The sequence below is a fragment of the Pungitius pungitius genome, chromosome 5, assembly GCF_949316345.1.
Source record: "Pungitius pungitius chromosome 5, fPunPun2.1, whole genome shotgun sequence".
Classification (NCBI taxonomy): domain Eukaryota; kingdom Metazoa; phylum Chordata; class Actinopteri; order Perciformes; family Gasterosteidae; genus Pungitius; species Pungitius pungitius.
This window is the reverse complement of record NC_084904.1, coordinates 18,329,273-18,347,460: the sequence shown is the minus strand read 5'-3', so window position 1 is coordinate 18,347,460 and position 18,188 is coordinate 18,329,273. Positions and strand designations below refer to the sequence as shown.

The following is an 18,188-nucleotide window of genomic DNA, read 5'->3' as shown; positions in this document are numbered from 1 at the left end:
AGGAACTGTGCTGTGATTCTGCATGGATCCTGATAATTGCAGAACCCAAACCTTACAGATCTGATACATCATTTGTCCACACTGCTACCAAAGGGACAAAACAAAGTAATTGGGGTCATATTACTTGTCATAGAGTTTGATTATTTTCAATTGAATTTTTTCCTCACAGAAAAAACAGCACCGCCTTGCTGACGGGGTGAAATGTGCGATTGAGGTGGACTTGATTACGGCCGGACAGGTATTTTTGTGGCACTTGAACTTAAATAGATGCCTCCCCAGAGGTCAAACAAGAGGGGAGTTGTACAAAATTCATAATTTCTAAAGAAAGTGGGAAAAGGTCCAATTCATCCTTTTTGTAAAAAGACAAAAAAATGGGTTATTTAGTTGCTAATCTAAAAACACACTGACAGGAATCAGTTACACTTCCAAGTGACACCATCGAAAAGCACACCATAGTTTGATGGATTGATGGAAGTAGTTTTCACTCTCCAAAGTAAAAGCTTACATCTCCTTTAATATCCAGTCACTCGAGACAAATATAAGTGAATCCCTTCTGATTTTTTCTGCGGTCAAAGGGACTTTTAAAATCCTACTGGTGGGAAATATGGCAGCTTTTCCAAATGATTTGAAAAGGTTGTTTGATTTGTTTTGAGTTTTGTGATTGAAAGGATTGAAGAAGTTGAGCCTCAACTCAAATCAGCTTCTCTGATTAAATCACCTCTCCTGTTAGACAAAGTCTGCTGCAAGTTATTATAAAGTTGAGTGTCTGTAGACATATGACGACTGGTACAATAAGACAGACAAGAAGACAGGGGGCAATTAGACTGAGTTTAAAAAAAAAAGAATGTTGAGGAACAGTACACGTTTTGCCAGTGTTTGCGACGTGACAATCTAAGATTAGGGGACGTACGTACGTCTTGAACGGGGACGGCTATCGGCAAAGTAATAAAAGAAAAGAGGGAAAAGGTAATATAAGAAAAAGAACATGAATATGATTTCTCCTTTATTTTAATTCCTCATAGTCCGATGCTCGTTAGTGTAGTATTACTTTTATTTCTCGGTTTAATATCTCCAGCCCACAAGCCTAATCCTTGCACTTATTTTTTTCATCTACTGGTGTGTGAACAGTGTTATAGTTGCACCAGAACTACTCCTTTCTTCATAAAGTACCCGGCAATGAAAACACTGCTTTCTGCACACAATGCAAAGGTTCATTATTGGTGGAAATGCCAATATAAAAAGATCATTTTAATGTTGCATACAGTAACTGGCTGACAATGTGTCACCGTCAGCCAATTAGCTGGAAGCTTGTACCTGGAACAAATAACTCTGTTACACAAATGCAATCGTTGTGTGATTATGTGTGTCTGAATGTGTGCGGCAGGCTACACTATGGGATCCTGGTTCGTTGGTTCCGTAAATATGGTCATGCTACTTTTTACACTCGCGTTCTTTTGAAGTCACGTCTCTTGCAAAGTTACAAAAGCCCGGACCGGAACATAAAACACAAGTTCTGTCTTACTTTGTCCGTCTCAACAACCCACAAACACAGAGAGATGTAATTTAAGCCACTGAATCAGAGAAAGGAAACTTGAGGAGTGTGAAGTCTAAGGTTACACACATCTCTTGTCGTTTCAAGACAAGTGCACGCAAACAACAAATCATCACACACCCACACACCTACACACACACACACACACACACACACAATCCTTTAACAAAGCCAGTCGTCATTCACCGCGACCAATGCGTCAGGCTAACTGGGTCCCTGTGGAACATCAAGGCTTCGAACGGATCGGTTACCCTTCAATCCCATCAGCCACTGCAGCGTTCCCTCTTCACCCCTCTCCTTTGCTCACGGTCATCCATTGTGTTTTAGAGAGATGCTGTGATGATAAAAAGGCGGGGGGGGGGTTGTGAGACAATGTTTTGACATTAGAGTATAGAGGATTGGGAAATCAGTGGTGTGGAATCGATCTCAGTGTTAAGCTTGGATTTCTTTCCATACAGGCAAAAAGAAATTGAGTGCAGTTGCCTTGAAAGATAACACTTTTTGCTGAAATGGTTGTTTTTGTATCTATAGGGATAACCATCTTCTCAAAAGCTCCAATAATCAATAATTTTGTGCACAAATAACATACAGTATAACTCAACAAGCCTACTGATGGTCGGCCCACTGTGTCACACCTTTATCGGGTTTATTTGTTTTTAGCTAAACGTTTTTCATGTTAACATTCAGTCCTTCATCTGGGAACAGAGAAACCTTCCTACAACAAAGCCCAACAAAGCAAGGATCCCGAGCAGTCATGTAACATATTAGAAAAACTAAAAAGGTACAAATGCCTGTTTCCTGAAAATATTCTCCATGCTTTTCTTTGTGATAGTCACAGAATAGAAGTCTTATAACACCAGCTATGATTGTATATGTAGGCTATTTTAAGTGCCTAAATGGGAACTGAACCATAAACTATTCCTTCCACTCACTGAACTTTAATAATTGATGACAGAAGAATATTTAAATGGATTTCCTGCTCAGATTGAAAAAAAAAGAGGTGCTTCTTATCAAGATATCACAGTGGCGTTCATTCATAGTTAAAAGCTTACATTCGCTGCCTTGCATTTCAACTGTGCCCCTCCAACACACACACACACACACACACACACACACACACACACACACACACACAACGAACGCTCTGAATGCTTAAATCCATCCGAGCTCCGCTAATGCTAAGTGTTCATTCCCTTTTTTTCCCCCCTCCTTTCATGCTCCCTCCCTCGTTCCTTCTCTCCTTCCTCCCTATGGACCTCCGGCCCGATGTCTTGTGGCTGGCTGGGAGCTTCACAGTGAGCGCCCAGCCAACAGCCCCCAGCCAACAGCACCCACCCGCGAGGCCCGCGGCGCCATCAAAGAGCTCGGCTGAAATGGAAGAAGGAGGCCGTCGGCGGAGACGGCTCAATCGCTGAATCTCTCAATGTTTCCTCACGGGCTCGAAGGAGATGCACATTTGGCTCATGGATCGATCCACATCATCTCATGCCATGGTGGAGGCTGGCGGATCCCGTGATGCTCTGTGGTAGTGCTGTCACGGGATGAAAATTCAGTGAACTTGCTGAGCACTGCTATGCAAATAGAGGGGGGGGGGTGGGGGTTCACACAGCATCAGCACGACTGGGCCTTGTCTGAATTGTAGTTTGCAGTGGGGATACTAGCAGAATAAGAGGATTACAGTGTTTACCACAGATGTGATGATGACAAGTCAGTGCAGACTCCATGGCAACGACAGACAAAATGTGAAGTAGTTCCAGTTATATATATACATATATATATATATATGGTTCAAAGGCTGAAGGAGCCTCGTACACACTGCACCACTGCCCTCTGCAACGCTCTACAGCAGCCAGAATTGATTTCAGCAGTGCCACAACGCCGGTTGGCATAGAGACCCTCATTTGCAGTTCTCCTCCATGACACCCAGATCTCTGCATTGGAGAAATCTACACTTCAAATAGCAAGGGAGATAGAAAGAGGGAAGACATGCTTTATTAATGAGCCAGACCAGCACCGGAATGAGATGTTCTTATGAGAAGTTCCCAATTAAGCCGTCATAAACTCAGAACAAGTCGCTTCTAATCGCCCCAAATCCCTTGTAATGGGGACGGTCTACTATTTCTTTCCACGCTACACACACACACACATCTCTTTGAGTCGAAGGAGAATGTTCTGCTGCAGGAGGCAGGAGAGACAGCTTGCATCTACAATCGCTGAGTCCCAGCTGAGCAAAGCTCGCGGCTTTCACCCGCAGCCCGAAGACGGGCCGCAGCGCGAGCCCCGCACATCAAAAACTCTCCCCCACATGAAGCCCGCCATTGATGCGCACGCTGGCCTCCTCTCCGGCACATTCATGTTCTGACAGTGTCCCATTATATTTGCTGCCAGCCCTTAAGTAGGGGAGAAAAACATTTTCCTGTCTTTGTTTGACAGCCTCTTAGTGAGGCGTCTGGCTTTGAAGCCAGACACACGGGCTGTTTGGCCAGAGCGACGGACACATAGAAGCCAGGCGCCCTTTTTTTCTTCTACTCACTGCATATGCAAGAAGTCAAATTGATTAGGGTTCCTAACTGATTTCTTAATGGAAATGGAAATGGAAATCTTTTGGGTTTTTTTCCTGGTTACTTTCTTCAGCCTTCCTTGACTTCAACTAAAGGAAATGTTTGACAATTTGAGACTTCTTGCTTGCAGAGAGTTAAAACAAAAACCGAGAGATGGTTGGTTAACTTGTCATAGCAACTGGAATCGGGGGAAAGTATCTACCCTGACTGTGTTAAGATAGAAAAAAAAAAGGTTTCCTGACATATTGGAGTCACTTTGAGGTTGCCTGGCAACCAATAACGTGTGTGCTTGTGGCCAAGGAAAAGTCCAGCACTTTAAATAAACAAAACAAACAGATATGGATGGGGTCCTTTCCTTTAACGTCAAACCATTCTTCTTAAGATACTTTTGGATTCCCACAACTCTCAGGAAACAAGTGTACAATTATGAGTATATGTAAGACATATTTTACCGTTGTGAAGTTAGTACTAAGGAAGACATTTTTTTTTTAAATGCTCTTATTCTAGCTCGTTCAAAAGAAAGCCATTAAATACTTATTTAAAAGAACTCCCTATGCCCATGAAGTTGTACTTTAGTTGTGAATGCTTTGGAAAACTAAACCATTTAAAGCAAATTACGGTACGGCAGCAAACATCGATGCCGGCGAGGGGAAGAACTTTAGTATCTAAATCGCTAATGAGCTTCACATACATTTGCATAGATTTACACCCATGAAGATCGTTTTCTTTCTCTGTAGACTGAAACTGTTAATTGCTTCTCTGTGTGTTGTTTCGTATCAAACTGCAGGAATCAGCTGGCTGCGTGACAGTAAATTTTCAGCAAACAAAATGTTCATCTTTAAAGCTGAAAAGGGTCTCCTGGCCGACTCTAGCTTCATATTTACCACACGGACATGTAATCATTTGTATCATCACTTTGGCAAGAAAGAAAATGGACTATTCCACAGCAATCAAACTCAATGCAACTTATATCCTAGTATTAGCATCCTAAGACCGTGGTGAAAAGTGCATTCAAAAGGGGATTTTGCGAGAGCAGTAATTGGCTCTGATGGTGGAGTGTACCGAGGACATGACGCCTGAGATTTCACCTCAGCTCGGCCACGACTAAAAATGCCAGATGGCCGACCCTTCCGCTGGACTGAGTTTAACACGAGGATGCTCTCAGGTTGCTTGTTAGGCTAAAACATCTTCATTAGATGGGTTTCTGGCATGAAGATGTCCTTTTCAGTGAAACAGACTTTGAGCTGTAGTCTCCGCAGGGCCGGGGCCTTCCCTCAGTGGGGAGTTCAAGAGGACAAGGTTTTCCCACACTGCAGACCATCTGCAGTCCAAAAGAAGCCAGCAGAAAGAAGGAAGGAAGGAAGGAAGGAAGGAAGGAAGGAAGGAAGGAAGGAAGGAAAGATGCGATCCTGAGGTCACCCACGTTGTAGCGACCTGTCTTCAAATAAACAGTCGCTGAGAGGCTAAGTTATGGGTGTAGCGGATTGTGACGCGCTGTACCAAAGAAAAATTCCGCTCCGATCCAATGATGCGTTTGACAGGTTTATTGAAGTATTCGTCCAACATAAACCGGTATGCATAACGTGCTCAAAGTAAAAGAAAAATCACAACTGTAGCAGCGTAGCAAACAGCGGCGCAGCAGCAGCAAGCAACAGTGTCAATAGCGATCAACAAGCGTTAGCGATAGCGGTCAATAGCGTTCAACAAGCTTTAGCGATAGCGTTCAACAAGCAGTCAGCAAGCGGTCTGGCTCTCAACAAGCGCAGATAGCGGTCAACAAAAATACGGCGTCCCCGTCACTCACCCTCTCTCTTTCCCTCCTCGCTACTTCCGTCTGTGCCTGCTATTATAATCAGTCCAAAGGTTACCGCCCCCAATTACGGTGATATGCAATTAACAAACCCAACAAAATATAACAACCCAAGTGTCCCAAATATAAACCATTCAACTCATATCCACTATCATTTTATATTAGACAGAACATATAATAATCACCTTCGTGGCTCCTACACACCAGCCCCTAATTATTAAACTACTATTTAATAATTACACACAATAGGAGTCATGAAATAATTAAAATAAACAGAATACATAGCTCCATTACATTCATTCTTCTTTTTCTTCTTCCGGTCTTCCTTATTTTGTGAGAGGTCAGTCCTTAGGGCCAGAGGTTGCCAGCACATAGCCCTGTGATCTGTGTTCACCACAGTCACTATTAGTCAAACGTCAAAGTAAAGTCATAGGTCTATTCAGAAGTCTAGGCCTTGTCATCTGCCTCACCTCGAGGATCGGCCTCCTGCAGCAGGCATACCTTGGTTATAGGCCGGATCAGGCTGCTACTCTTAGTCTTGACACGCACCTGACGCACAAAGCCCCTTCGGTCCGGAAAGGTTTGTAGGACTCGTCCTACAACCCAGGAGTTACGAGGTGCTGCACTGTCCACTACAAGCACCAGATCCCCAGGAACAAGGTTTCGCTTCGCTCCTGACCATCTCTGCCGCTCCTGCAACTGAGGTAAGTACTCCTTAACCCATCTCTTCCAGAACAAGTCTGACATGTACTGGACCTGCTTCCACCTCCTGCGTGCATACATGTCTGCCTCCTGGAAGACTCCTGGTGGTAAAGATGGTAATGCCTTCAAAAGCAGCAGGTGATTAGGTGTCAACGCTTCCAGGTCATTAGGATCCATGGAAGCTTTAGTTATCGGTCGACCATTGATAATGGCTTCCGCCTCAGAGAGAACTGTGTGAAGTCCTTCTTCATCCAAATTTTGCACATTCAAGGTGGAGTTGAGGACTTTACGCACTGAGCGAATCACCCTCTTGAATATTTCCATATCCCTCTCTGATGAGCGTCGTTGCTGTTCTTCTTCCAATCCTGAGTTTGCAAGAACCACATTCAACGGTTTCCTCTTCTGACAGAAAGATAAGAGCAAAGTTTTGAATCTCAAGATCCAGGCTACAGACTTTCTCAGACGGATCCATGAGCTGGAGTGGTGGATCATGCAAGACACTGCATCATAGTCAAAACCAATCCTGATCTTCCTTTTCGTAGGATGGTAAACCCTGTGATGCGGGATGTACCAAACCCCTCCATTACGTTCCAAATCCTCTTCAAGCACGCTTTCTGCATAACCTTTGACGAGCAGATCTTCCATGCCGGTTTTATAGTCCGCATGAAATGAGGAATCCTTCTGAAGCCTCTTCTTCAGATATAAGGCATGCTGTTCAATGATCGTTCTATTCTTTGGCATACTAACGTCCTTATTCCTCAATGGCAGGTTGATCTGATAATGGCCCTTGACCGGTTTTGCTGAACTTGTAATAAGCTCCATGAAATTTTGTGCCTCTCTCGACATGGCAGGCTGTTCCTCCACGCTGCACTCAGGGAAGTCTGTCTTAAACTGCTGCTGTTCATCTAAAGTCACAACTGACACTCTGTTCACGGTAAACTCTGGCTGCTCACTGCCACAGTCTTCATCCAGAGGCCCATTCACTGTCCAGCCCAGCATTGTCCTGATTGCATAGGGTCCATCTCCTACACTGCGAATCACTTCCAAGGGTTCCAAGGCTTTGGAGACATTTGTCCCAATCAACAGCTCAATCCCAGCATTAATTTCAGGCAAGTGAACAGGTTTCAAATAAGACCATTTCTGGATATCACTTTGTTTCGGTATGTTTCTTTTGTGAACAGGCAGGTGTGTTTGAGTGTAAGCCTTGGGCAGCTCACAGAAATGCTCCCCAGTCAAGCCGGCAACTTCCAGTCCTGGCACAATGTAACTGCTCACCACTTTCTCTTGGCCCATCGTCCGTAGGAGAATACGGACCCGCTTTCCTGGAACATTAAGTTTTTCCCTTAGTGCCTCTGTGCAGAACACGGCCGTACTTCCTGGGTCCAAGAAAGCATAGGTGGTGACAATCGTGTTGCCCTCCTTGGACTTAACTTGCACTGGAACTATTGGAAGTTTGCAATCGTGATCACCAGCCCCTGTAAGCCCACTTGACATCAGGGCGCTGTCGACGGATACCTCTGACTTCCTGTCAGCTTGGTCCGGATCCTTGTCCTTTTCCTTTTGTGGAATGTGAAGAACAGTTGGGTGTTTGAGACCACATTTTTCACAGGATATCCGTTTTCTGCAAACTCTGCTCATGTGTCCAACGCACAAACAGCCAAAACAGACACCCTTCTCTCTTAAGAAGCCTATCTTCTCTTTGTGTACCTTCTTCCCCAACTGTGGACACAAATCCAAAACATGTCCTTCTCCACAACAAATGCATGTTCTCCTCGCAAACTCCACACGCTCCTTTGCTCTAGTTTCGGGCTGAGTCTTGTGTATCACACGAGCTACTGTGGTGGCAAAGCTGGTTCCCTTAATTCCCGAACGAGTTTGTGGATTTAGCTTGTTCACTCCTCTATTAGTTGTCAGTGATGGAGCGTCCTGTATGCTTCCAAACACTGGGTCAGTTAGAATCCGCACTTGTTTCTCTATGAAAATGGTGAGGTCAATGAATGTGGCTCTCTGGCTGCGTCTATCCTGTAGTTCACAGGCTGTAGAACGCCATTTGTCTCGAAATTTGTAAGGCAACTTTTTTATGATGGTTAGCATGTTAGCAGGTATGTCCAGTTCATGCATATATTGCACCTCTTCCATAACATTACAGCAACCTCTTAGAAAAAGGCTATAATCGCAAAGAGCCTTTGCATCTTCATTCTTGATTGGCGGCCATGAAAGAGCCTTTTCCATGTATGCGTATGAAATTCTCTGCTCATTTCCAAACTGCTTCTTTAACAATGCTTTTGCTTTAGCATATCCTCTCTCCGGCTCCATATGCTGGCAACTCCTGATCAGTTCTCTAGGGTGACCCCTTGTGTGCTGTTCCAAGAAATACAGTCTGTCACTGTGATTTGTAGTGTTCCTCTCAACACCGTTCTCGAAAGCCTTCACAAATGCATGATATTTTAATGGATCACCATCAAAGATTGGTATCTCCCTCTTAGGCAAAGATGAAAGGCACTGCTGTTGCACCAACAGTGATGTTATTTCATTTTGTTTCCTCATAATGTCCAACATATTGTTTTGATCTTCATTTGGACCAGTGTTTAAAGCATTTCCATCTTGCATCCCTTCTAGAGTACTGTGATTCACTGCATGTAGATTGGGTCCATGTGAATTAATTACCTGAGATGGATTTCTCTCATTAGGTCTTGTTCTTGCATCCAGGTAAGCATAGTTGATTTCATCTGACCTTTGTGGTACAAATGGCGTTGCTTTAGCATTGAGGATCAGTTTTTGTTCTCTTACCAGATAGGAGTTCATTCCATCAGAGCGCTTCGATATTGAGGTTCTCTCACTCAAGATGCTCCCAGACATGAGCACATCCAGTCTTGCCATGTTTGCTGCAATTTCTTCATCCAACTTAAGTTGTTCCTTCCTTTTACGTAGCCGCTCCTCCTCCTCTTCCAATTCATGTTTATTTTTTAATAATTTTTGTCTTGTCCTTAAAGCTGCCAAATCAGCCTCTGTTTTGAGACGTGCAGAAGAAATCCTGGAATCAACAGACTCTCTTCCTGTGGCAGAACTTTGTGATTTGGACACTCTGCTTCCCACATTTGACACACTGTCATTTGGTTTTACATAATCTTGCAGCTCGTCTGCATCAACAATCAAGGCAGCCAGTTGCTGAGTTTCATCAGGTTTTGGAGGCAACTCCTGTTCCTTCATTTCACCATAATCAATTTGCTCATGTAACTCAAGCAATTCATCTGGCTCAATCAACCATTGCTCAACACGTTTTTGAAATGTGTTGTTATAGGTCATGATGTCCGAAAACCATTCATTTTGAATCTTCTGTTGCTCTTCAGGGAGTAAAGGAACCAGCAGGTCATGTGACTTGGTGGCCTTTCCACAACGATCAATTAAACTTTCCAACAGAGATTGTACTTGTGAAACATTTTCCTTATTTCTCATTAATGTTTTCATTTGTTGTATGAACCCTTTAATTTTATCCACACTCTTTCTCCTTTCATTTTGAAGCGTTTCGATTTTGTTTGCCAAAGCCTTTGCTGTGGGCTTAGATTGCCTTTTCTCCTTCTCCATTTCAGAACTAGAACCAACCTTTTGACTCGTTTTATTTTTCAGTTACTTCTCAATAAATGTGCATCCACTTCAACATTCAAACATGCACAAACACGTCATGTACAATAGCAGAGCACCAGCAATCTCAAAGAGCCAAAGCGGGGTTTCAGTGTAGCATTGAGGTCGGCTACAGTGCATCCAAACACTTCCACAGATCCGGAAACGTCACGCACATTAGCATAGCAGCGGCAATTTCCAAAGAGATGAAGCGGAGATTCATCATCTGACCGTATGGAGATATACAGCACCGAATCCGCACAATCAATGCCAGCAATCGGTACGACCAACTCAAACTGTGTTCAATCCAATAACGTCCCCAATAGACGAACAACAGCATATGCGCCGCATACCTTCCAATATATACAGCTTAACGCACATGAACACACATGAGTGCTTCCTCCGGATTGAAAGTTAGTGCCGTCCTTTATCTCCGATGGTCCTTTCAACGTCCGCAATTGCTTCCTAATGCCGTGTAGTGCTTTTGTTGACAAAATGTAGCGACCTGTCTTCAAATAAACAGTCGCTGAGAGGCTAAGTTATGGGTGTAGCGGATTGTGACGCGCTGTACCAAAGAAAAATTCCGCTCCGATCCAATGATGCGTTTGACAGGTTTATTGAAGTATTCGTCCAACATAAACCGGTATGCATAACGTGCTCAAAGTAAAAGAAAAATCACAACTGTAGCAGCGTAGCAAACAGCGGCGCAGCAGCAGCAAGCAACAGTGTCAATAGCGATCAACAAGCGTTAGCGATAGCGGTCAATAGCGTTCAACAAGCTTTAGCGATAGCGTTCAACAAGCAGTCAGCAAGCGGTCTGGCTCTCAACAAGCGCAGATAGCGGTCAACAAAAATACGGCGTCCCCGTCACTCACCCTCTCTCTTTCCCTCCTCGCTACTTCCGTCTGTGCCTGCTATTATAATCAGTCCAAAGGTTACCGCCCCCAATTACGGTGATATGCAATTAACAAACCCAACAAAATATAACAACCCAAGTGTCCCAAATATAAACCATTCAACTCATATCCACTATCATTTTATATTAGACAGAACATATAATAATCACCTTCGTGGCTCCTACACACGTGGATGCTGTCAATTTATCAGTTGTGCCTTTGATATTCTTGCCATGGAAATTCACCAAAATACAGCTTTGACAAATTGAAAGAGAGCGCTTGAAATGATGGAAAAAACATTTTGAAGTCACCCCAATAGTAGTAGTGAAAAAAGAAGAGTGGGATTCCCGCCATCGGGGGCTTCCCACTAAAAGTATAACCGTAACATTTTCAACATGTTTATGGAAGGCAAACACCTGTTTACCTACTGACGCTACAGAGACATAGTCATACTCATTGTCCTCTCCTCCCCCAGCAATTACCTTCTAGCTGTGGCGGATCCATGCTCCACTGATTACAACTAAGTGGCTTTTATCTCTGGACACATCCAAGGCTGGCCCAAATGTAAAGAGGTTAATCCTAAAGACACAGGTCTGGGAGTGGCAGAAGAGTCTGTGTGTGGGAGGGGAGGGGGGAGGGGGGAGGGGGGGGTTAGAGTATGGACACACAGAACATTCACTGCCCTCGGCTCACTGTCTCAAGAGGAAGAAGCCGCCAGATTAACGCCACAAACCCAGCAACACTATTCAGTACAGGTCTGTGTGTGTGGTCCATACGGAGGGGAAAAACACGGCTAATATCAATCCACCAAGGAGGAGAGGGCGAAGGTGGGGGTGGGTGGGGTGGGCGAAGAGTCTCAGGAATATTCAGACGAGGAATTCAATCAGCGCTCTGTGTTGATGCAAAGCCTGTGACACAGACAGGGTACAAAGCAGGCAGGTGGATTATCAGCGACTCAGCGTGTTGCAAAGCTCGGGCCGGCTGATGTTCTAATAGCGACGCGGGCCGAGGTCCCGACAATTGGGCAGGGAAGGGAGATGATGACGTGGAAATCTGATTTAAAACCAATTTTGACACAAGGGTCACCGTGCGCCTGACCTCGGCATTTAAGGACGCGGCGCAGCGTTGCACTGAGAGACAAAATGAAACCCGCCTGGGAATATGAGTCATGATAAAAGCAAACAACTGTTGACTGAAAATCTGTGCGATGGCAGAGGTGACACATTTTCTGTCGATGTTACTAACTTTAATAAACATGCGTGCGGAATGATGAATTGGTTTTTATTGATTAATGGTAGAGTTGTGACATTTTGAGGATTCTTGTTGCCATCACAATATCGAATCGATGGCACAGTGAGAATGCTGAGAAATAACATGGGTGATGGCGTTACACGCGCTGACCATGTCTGCTACAAAAACCACTTTGCCCTGGAACTGAACTGCACTCTATAATGGTCATTGTGCACAGTCTGGTCATAAAGTATAAATGACTATCAAAACTCTGCATTGATGTTAATAAACTCTGGCATTTCAATGCTTTGTTATGAAGGTGTAAATGACCCAAAGTCAGGGGGTCCCATACTTGCTTCCCATCTACAAACTCAACAGAAGCAACTCCTACTCACTGTTCCTTTAAAGAGCATTTTCGCTGCACAACCCTAAATCCATTCATTCACTTCCATGCTGATGTTAAGAAGTTAATGTCAGAATGTACAAATCCATAAGACTGAGGAAAAAAGTTAATTTGCCGAACTTTGACACCTACACAACTTTCAAAAACAGATCAAACTAAATTATCGTAGCCTGTTGAACCGTTAACTCATCAATACTGTGTCTCTTTTCCCCTTTGCTTTTGTGGCAGAACCACGCACTACAATACTAGTGTATTGATCCCCCGACTCACAAAATCAGATACATTTCAAAACTGGATCTAAAGACACACAGGTAATAAGCAAGCATCTTCTAAAGAATTCCACAGCGCGTCTACCTTTTTAAAACTTCTGAATTCAACCCCTCGGCGGCAGCAGTCGACACAAAGACAAAGACACGAGCTTTGGGCTCTTTGCAGGATGGCCGAGGTTCCGAAGGGGGCGGGGGGGAGTGGGAAGGCCCGGGAGGTTGGAGGTGCATGTTAATCACTTCAGCCAGAGCTCTGCAGGTGTCAGTCCCACAAGGGACCATTCACTGTGTGTCGTGGGAGGGGGCGGGTGGCGGTTCTCCCCCTGGCTACTTGCTATCGGGCCGCTTCAGTCACCTCACACAACGCAGCTCATGCATGATACGACACAGCGGAAGAGCTCCGAATCCCAAACGGTCCGGCCTGCGTGAAAAGCGCAGGAAGAAGGGCGTCAGTGTCACTTGAATAATTCATGTTTCGCTATGATAGCATTGCTGATAATTACCACTCGGTCAAAGAAAACTGCATTCATTCTGAACACAATTTCCGCTTTATGCATTAGACATATCATTTCATCTGTACTATTTCTTTGAAATACTACTGCTGCTTAATAATTCCCATGCACACCAAGTAATGAAATGCCACACTGAGCATGAAATAATAATGAGGTAGGTATAACGCTAATGTGATTAATAACATAAGACCGGCTCTCCGCGTAGAGCGAAAGCGGTAATATTTTTATGTTTGAATGGAAAGGGTAATTTCAATAGGTCATTTCTTCTCTATTGTTGGTACTGAAAGGCGCACGGTCAAGACCAAGAGCTTACCCAGCTCACACAGTGTGGGGTCGAGAAACAACTGTACGTGATTGACAGCTCCCCGACAGCTTTGTTACGTTTGTTTGGGTGGATTTAACCCGAAAGAGAATGTGTCGTATAAAAATTCCCCTTTTTCTTCATTAAACCACACTGTCTGAATGTGTTCAGCAACGGCTGCCCTACAATTGATTCACGTTATATGAAAGAGCTTCACTTTGATATAATTGAGGCTTTAAAACCATGGATTTATTGACAAAAAAGGTTCCATCTAATTAAAAAAAAATACAGAAAATACAACTGAACTCAATAACTTGACAAGTGAAGGCGCGAGGACGTTCCTGTTACAGTTCAAAGAGCCGGCTAGCTGAAATGGGTAAAATAAAAACACAAAAAAGTCAAAGGAGTTGGGAAGATATTTAACAGTTTATCACAGGATATTTCACGTATTGACCACGTTGTTAGTAAGCATTTGGTCATCATCCCAGTAAAGCGTCAGCCTTGGTGTCCAGACATTATGAAATTAGACAATAATTACCTAATAAAAACAAACCAAAGAATATGTGAGGTAATGTGTGAAACTAATGGAGAATAGACTAAATCTCAGTTAGGAACACTCTGAATGTTTATTACCAGCGTCTCCAATGCATTGCACCTGTTATTACACTGTCTTCCAAAAGCATTTCATGTACTGTTTACTACTCCCCATTTTCAAAATGAGGAATATTCGTGCTGCAAGGAATTTCTTGCCAACTTGTTTCACATACAGAGGTGTATTTCACACAGGTGTAAGAGCTCCGGTGTGTCGATGCCTCAGACCCAGTGCTTTCTTTTTCACGGTACCATGAGGCCCTTACACACAAAACCTAAACCAGCTCTGGCAGCGCATAACACCTCCATCTCTCAGCAGAGAAGCTCTACATTATCCTCATTTCTGGCTGACACATTTCTGAAAGAGCTACGTTTAAATAGCTTGTTTAGCTGCATTTCAGCCATTGGCTTGCTCTTTGACTATGAGTTTATTTTCTGTAGGAGCACTAAAACAGGACTATGGGTCTGGGATTCCAATTATTGCATGAACAAATAAGCTCCCGCCCCCAACACAATATGACAACATGTCAAATGGATGGACCGGTGGAATGAAAGAGCAGGAAATCATATTCATTTTGTGCCACAGTCAATCCCTACAGACCTAAGATAAAAGCCGGATCTGACACTAACCAGCTTCTCCGTTTTTTATCCTAATTATTCTTCAGGCATCGTACTTCTTAATAAATGAGTTCATCCCAGCATAAAGTGCTCTGGAGATTAAAGCTGACCAAAGTGTTGTCGAGTCCATTAGATAAATGGAATCGCAACCCTTAATGTAATCAAATGATGACACAAGAATTTGTCGCATAAAGACAGAGAGACAGGCCACATCTGGATTTAGATACACTGGGTAAAAAAACGATTTTCTTTTAAATTTAGCAGCAACAACCGTTATGTGCGTGCCACAATGTGCAGCAATGTTTGGTCGGCCGTTAATTGGCTCGTTAACCAGTGATTACGGTTGAGAATTTTAGTTCTGGATAAACTGAAGATAAAATCCAGGGGAAGACAATGTTTTTATGTTTTGTGAGCATACAAGAAAGTCTTAACTGCAGACACAATAAAAATTAAAAAGGTTTTTTTTTTAAGATTAGCATTCACGGAAAGTCTTTTCCCCCAGTAATGCAGCATTTCTCAGTAACAGGTGGTATGGAAATTCTCACCCGGTCCAGAGACTACTCCCTGTTTGAGTTGCAAATATGTTGTGTTTCAAATGAGCCACTTCCTGGTTGCCAATGAGCCTGAAATGTATTCTGTGAGTGTGGTTTTGTGCTGATATAGTATTACTATTACTGTTATTAAAGTATTTACACCATAAGGACCACAGTATGTAAATGCTGAATTATTTCAGGAGGGAAAAGATCCAACATCATATTCCCACCATAGTGTCCGGTGCAAGTAAGTATTTAAGTACATTTAGAATGTACTGATCCAAGCTGACGCTCAAGTGAGTGTAGCAACAAGCATAAAAAAACATTAGCATTCTAAAGACATGTGGTGTCGTTTGCTTTCACTTTGCTTCACTTTGATTCTCATTCAGGCTGACATTATCTGAAGAGCCTGAACAGCCTTAAATTCTCAGGTCCACATGTGATCCGCCAACACCTGAAGGAAGACACCTTTGAGACACAACTGATCCAAAACAGGCTTTTCCACCAATGGCATCCCTTTGTGAAACACAGTTGGAATCTGTCTCTCCCCAGCACCTCCAAATGATTTTCGGGTTTTGCTTCACTTTTAGTTCCATACCTCAGTACACCCCCACACCACACCATCCAGACACAAACAGTTACACCACCTGCTAACACACCATGTACCTCAAAGATGGAAATATTAGTCTCCATCTTCAATACAAAGCGCTTTATAGTAATTGGGTGCAAAGCTGCTGTGTGCAGGGAACAGAGTAAACACTAATATTTGGACCAACGATTCCATTTAATTTCCTAAATCTGAAAAACACATCAAATTCCCCAAAAGCTAATTGCAAATGTGCTCAGTTAATTGCCTTTACTGCTTCCAAACGCATGCTGAGGGCCTGTCTATTGCCAAAGGCTGACCAGACCGAACCGATCATAAAAGCCTATAGACAACTTCCATTTGAGGTCAGGTTGTTGTTTTGAAGCTGGATGCTCACATGGGATGTGCATACAGGAGCATTAACCGAACAACACCATCAGCTCAGCCACTGGACGCCACCCCTTCGCCAAATACGGTGATTTAGAGGAGAGAACCGGAAGTCTCTCCATGGTAACCCACCGACAAACAGGAGGGGCAAACAATGGACCAGCTAAGGATGAGATGATTGACAGCTCGTTGGAGCTCGCTGCCTTCGCCTGGATTCGTTTGCGATGAGAGCTTTCAACAATACGTGTCATGTTTTGTTTTTACTTTTTAATCAATGGGTTCGATGTAATACGGTAGAAAGGTATTTCCCCACCGCGTCACGTGAAAAAAAAACACCGACTATTTAAACAAATGCATGCTCCAACACACCGGGTCCGTGGATCCTGATCGATGTGCCTCATCGGAGCACCTGCTCACTCACCCACGGTTTACTGCCAGCTTTTACACATTTGGATTTGATCACAGAGGGTCAAACTTAGCTTTGCACGATCATCATCATCATCATCATGATCATCAAAAAAAGAGTAAAGAGCTGTAGCTTACTGCTGTTCGCCTGCCTCAGTTTCTCCAGTTCATCCTGGTCAATGAAAGCCAAGCGAGTGTCCAGCGGGGCCGCGCAGTAGTCCGAGCCGCGGCGGAATAACGCCGTTCGGGCGCGCAAGGTGCCCGCCTGCAAGGGAGCGCGTTCACAACCTGGGACAACTGCACAGGCTGCCGCTGGCACGTCCCTCCAGTCACGAACAGCGTGCACACGCGCGAACAGACGAGGTCTATCCGAACTGATTTTAAAATAATAAAAAAAGTTACTTCTTGTGACGTTATCTCGTTAATTGTCACTCATTCGACGTTTGCGCTGTGTGTGGGGGAAAAAGGCAGCCTCGATCCCTCTCGTCCACAAGCAGTGCTGGATGCCGTCGGTCACAAGGTGTCTCCGCCCCATCCCCATGTGCACGCCACTGGAGGAAATGTGTGATTCACTTTATGATGACTGCTCTGAAGAGCTATTGAATCGTTTACTCGTGTTATTACTTGAAATGTTCTCATTTGGTAAATAGACAATGCTATACTTGATTCATAAGAAAATAATTGTATGTTTACTCGTTTGTTAAATGCTACAAAATATCAGTTGGTAACTCATATGAATCAGCTCGATGTTGTCTTATTTATCATCTGTTCCCACTTCTATTTCTATAGATTGGGTGCTCCCATTGTTATGTTCAATGGTACTGTGACATTGGCAAGTCAGCAAAAGGAAAACTGAAAAGCTTTGCAAAGTATGCGTTTTCAACTACAAGAGAATTAAAATCCTATACTGTAAAATATAGTCTTTTGTGCAGTAGAAATCAGGAAATATCAGGTTTTATGGTTTTAAATAGATAGTGCACAACCTTTTAGGCCGTAAATTCGAGCTCTGATCTTAATAAGAAAGATCTATTTTTTTTAAATAATGTTAATAATAGTGATGGTTTTGTTTTGAAATAGCCGGAAATATAGCTGCTACTGCTCCTGTTAGCTTGTGGTTTGTTTATATCTTGTAAACTGACCAATCGTAGCGTACTTCAGAGACTTGTTGGAAGAGCACTCGTTTTACACACCGACAGCGTTAAGGTGGGCGGAAC

At 43.6% G+C, this 18,188-nt stretch overlaps 1 protein-coding gene across 13 annotated transcripts in view; it reads right to left on the bottom strand.

Annotated features, from left to right (window-relative positions):
- arvcfb (ARVCF delta catenin family member b) overlaps positions 1-17,510 on the bottom strand; it is a 154,108-nt gene extending 136,598 nt beyond the window's left edge. For 4 of the 13 annotated variants that reach the window (XM_062562479.1, XM_062562480.1, XM_037481324.2 and 1 more), the window contains exon 1: positions 17,113-17,508. The gene's annotated coding sequence lies outside the window, so the exon portion shown is untranslated. Of the gene's footprint in view, positions 1-17,112 lie in introns of all 13 variants that reach the window. The other 9 variants (XM_037481330.2, XM_037481329.2, XM_037481335.2 and 6 more) reach the window with 5 other exon arrangements.
- Positions 17,511-18,188: the final 678 nt, after the last annotated feature.